Source organism: Leptodactylus fuscus, chromosome 3 (genome assembly GCF_031893055.1).
Source record: "Leptodactylus fuscus isolate aLepFus1 chromosome 3, aLepFus1.hap2, whole genome shotgun sequence".
NCBI lineage: Eukaryota > Metazoa > Chordata > Amphibia > Anura > Leptodactylidae > Leptodactylus > Leptodactylus fuscus.
In genome coordinates, this window is record NC_134267.1 from 99621619 (window position 1) to 99625480 (window position 3862).

Consider the following 3862-nt stretch of genomic DNA (forward strand, 5'->3'; position numbering starts at 1 on the left):
TGTACTTGACATCATATTGTTTATGAAGATCTGACTGGTGAGACAATTCTGATTGATTTTTAAGCTTGTTTTGGTACTGTAGAACTTGATGTAGAGCTCATACCTAGCAGAGACCTTCCTCATTTCTGGTAGTTGTCGCATTCCAGATAACACAAGAAGTTGCTATTCCTGGTAAAAAGTCTGCTACAGAGGTGCCTAAAAAGGAAAGTGCTCAAGAGTTGCACATGAAAGTTGTTTAGGTGATGATGGGTGGACTCTCATTGTCTGACCATCAGGATAGGTCAAAAGTATATCTAGATGTGTTGCCATGAAAGAAGGAGAATCTGCCCCGTCAGCTGGCTATTTTGCAATGTTAACTCCGACCTGGCCAAGTTACTGATGGTGCATTTGCTTTTTGTTATATAGCCACCATGTTAGGCTAGAAATCCATGGGCAAGAACCATTCCCCAATCAAAGGGTAAATGTTAAAATGTGTAAAACTGACAACGCAGTGTATTGTTAAACTAGGTTAAACTAAGTTTACTCAGAACCTACAAAATATTTTTGCCGTAGATATATATGTCACTTTCACTTTGACATGACTTCATCTGTATTTGCCTTGGAGAACTAGAAATAGGAGCCACTTTATTGAAAAAAAACAATGGTTTTGTAGAAAAATTAGCCCATTTTGATAACTTGAATGTGCTACAGGCATGTTGTTCATTGGGAGACAAATTTGTGGCTGTGAGATACTTGAAAAGTGATGGAGAATTTCCCAAAAAAAAAGTCACCAAAACTTATTTCTTTATGGGAACCGATGTAAATTGAAAATGGTTTTGGTATTTTTGATGCTACTGTGGCACTGTGTGCTATAGTGGAATGTGATGGACCATGTCTGGCTGGGTGGTGGCAGCAGTGGTAGTTCCTGTGATAACATGTGAGGCAGTGCAGCAGGGCATAATATGATGGACCAGACTGCAGGACATGTTGTGATAGAGATGGTAACTGGTTAGAAGTAGCAGGTACCATCAGACGCTGTACAGTAAACAGAAGATGAAGATAAAGGCAGATGAGCCTGGTGTACCAGCTGAAAAAGCTAGAATATCTTCTGAAACAGAAAGGGATCTATGAACCTGAGAACAATACCTGGGATGCAGAAAAGAACCTCAATGATCCAGTTGGTTATCCCTATATGGGATAAAATACCACATAAACATCGTGCTGGTGGAGTTACAATTGACAGAATTTTAAGGAAAATTTGAGGTGCGAATGGTCTGCCAACTGAAAAAACTGTACGTTCTGCCAAAGATAATCATTGTGTCTGTGATTTACTGCATGCAGTACAAAAGTGCTGCTCAATGTGCGATTCCCATTATAACCATGATTTGCAAGTTAACCAAATTCCACTGGTCACTTGCATATTGTATATATCCATTGATGTCCGGCATTGAAAGTTAGTGATGTGGAGACCTCTGCAGCCACCCTCATTTGGTACAAGGAGTGATTGTTTCTTGTGACATTCACAACCATCCTAAGTGAGAGGCCATCTGGTCCATTCTTTTGTAATATTTTAAATTCACTTTGCCTAAACAAAAGTTTTAACAAAAAATAAATATGATTCAAAGTAATGTTTCCTACCATTCTGAACATTCCAGTTGAACCTACCATAGGTGCTATCAAACCAATGCTTTGGTTGACCATAACCAATCTATAATCTATCTACCAAGCAAACTAAAACTTACTCCACTGTACAAAAACACTTTTATTTTCACCCCAAGCAAAACATGAAACTGATACAGACAGTGAAACTATGATTAAGTAATTCCTCTTGATGTAAGTAGTATCGGAGTATTGAAATCTCATTGTATGCTATTCTGTTTCAATTAAATAAGAGCACAATTGGTTGATTAAATATTAATGTGTACCTCTCCCTTCATGAAAAGTCTATCAGTCTCCTTTGAGACTGTGAAGCCCCTTCTTCATTTCACAAATGTGCCTTGTATAGCATTTTGAATGTGAATTAGATTTCAAGGTAATCCAACCTTGGTCTTCTGCTTGCATGGTTGCTTGCTTAGTGTGAAGATTTATGGGGCAGTACGCTGTGAGCCTGAATTTCATGTTCAGGTGCCATTTACTTGCCATTCGAGTGTTCATCAGGAAAATCAAATAGCTGTGCCTAAGTGTCAGATATAGTGTCCCCATCTTGGCCCCTTCTGTTTTGTACTGCACTACAATTATCCCAGTTTTGTTCACTTGCTTGCTTGTTGTAATTATCAATAGTAACAAGCTTGTAACTTGATGGTGACATGGGTGCAGTTGAAGAAGAACAATCATCTAAATAAGCATATTTTGGAGAATCACAGTCCTTTGTTGGATTTGCATCACTTGAGGTGTCATAGGCATCTTTCTTACCTTTGATGCAATCCTTCACACATTTGAAAATGGCATAGCACAACTCAATGATATTCAGTCCAAATGATAATAAAGCCACCGACAACATAAACCATATAAAAATAGTTTTCTCAGTGGGACGTGAAATATAACAGTCAGTTTGAAAAGGGCAGGGATCTCTTCTGCAAGTATAGACAGCATTTAGGCGGAATCCATAGAGGTACCATTGGATAACAATGAAACCAGCTTCAAAAACTGATTTAAACAAGATGCTGATAACATAAGCACAAAGTAAGCCACCACGCATTTTAACCTTCCCATGCTCTTCAATACCATGTTTGAATTTCTTTATTTCTATTTGCTTGAGGTACAGGTCCACATTTCCTCCATCATTCTGATCCATTTTAAGTTCTTCCTCTTTCTTGTTGAGTTTTTCTTCCTTGCGCATTGAGTAAAACGCATGAACCAAGTATAGTAGAGTGGGTGTTGAGACAAATATAATTTGGAGAACCCAGAATCGTATGTGGGAAATTGGAAATGACTTGTCATAGCAAACATTTTGACAACCAGGCTGTTGGGTGTTGCAGACGAATGCTGACTGTTCATCTCTCCATGCTGACTCTGCTGCTGTCCATAGTAGAAGGACGCGCAAAATGAACAAAACAGACAACCACACTTTTCCTCCAGCACTGGAATAGGCCTGGACTTTGTCGAGGAGTCTTCCTAAGGCACTCCAGTCACCCATCCTTCACAGCTGTAACCTACAAAATAAAATTTAAGATTTCCAATAAGATTTGGTGAAAGCAAAAGATAACATTTGGCTTTAATTGTTGGGATTTTCAATATTATATTATACTAGAGGGAGGACCCGGCTTCACACGGGTATATTACATTTTATGTTTGTGTAGTGGCCCCATAAGAAATGTCCAATTTTGCACTGGTGTATTTTGTATGTGGTTTGTGTGTATGTCCATAAGCGTCATGTGATTATGTGTATCTCATTTTGGATATCAGTAAAAAACCTGTGATCAGTTGTTATGGATACCTGGAGTAAAGCTGTATCTAATCCTTCCCCGTGTAGAACTGTGTTTAGACGCAAGTATCTAATCCTTGTTGGTGTGGTACTCTGTGCAGATGCACATATCTAATCCTCCAGCGTGTGGTACTGTGTGCAGATGTGTGTATCTAATTCTCCCCCGTGTGGCATTGTGTGAAGAGGCACGTATCTAATCCTCCGGTAAGTGAAACTGTGTGCAGACGTGCATATCTAATCTTACGGCATGTGGTACTATGTGCAGACGCGCGTATCTAATCCTTTGGCGTGTGGTACTGTGTGCAGACAGGTGTATCTAATCCTCTGGCGTGAGGTACTGTGTGCAGATGCACGTATCTAATCCTCCCCTGTGTGGTACTGTGTGCTGAAACACGTACCACATAATTATCTGGCATGTGGTACTGTGTGCAGAGGCATGTATCTAATCCTCCAAAGTGT

The 3862-nt window shown here is 39.5% G+C and overlaps 1 pseudogene; it reads right to left on the reverse strand.

Moving 5' to 3' along the window:
- Positions 1-1999: 1999 nt before the first annotated feature.
- LOC142196658 (gap junction alpha-1 protein-like) lies at positions 2000-3127 on the reverse strand (annotated as a pseudogene).
- Positions 3128-3862: the final 735 nt, after the last annotated feature.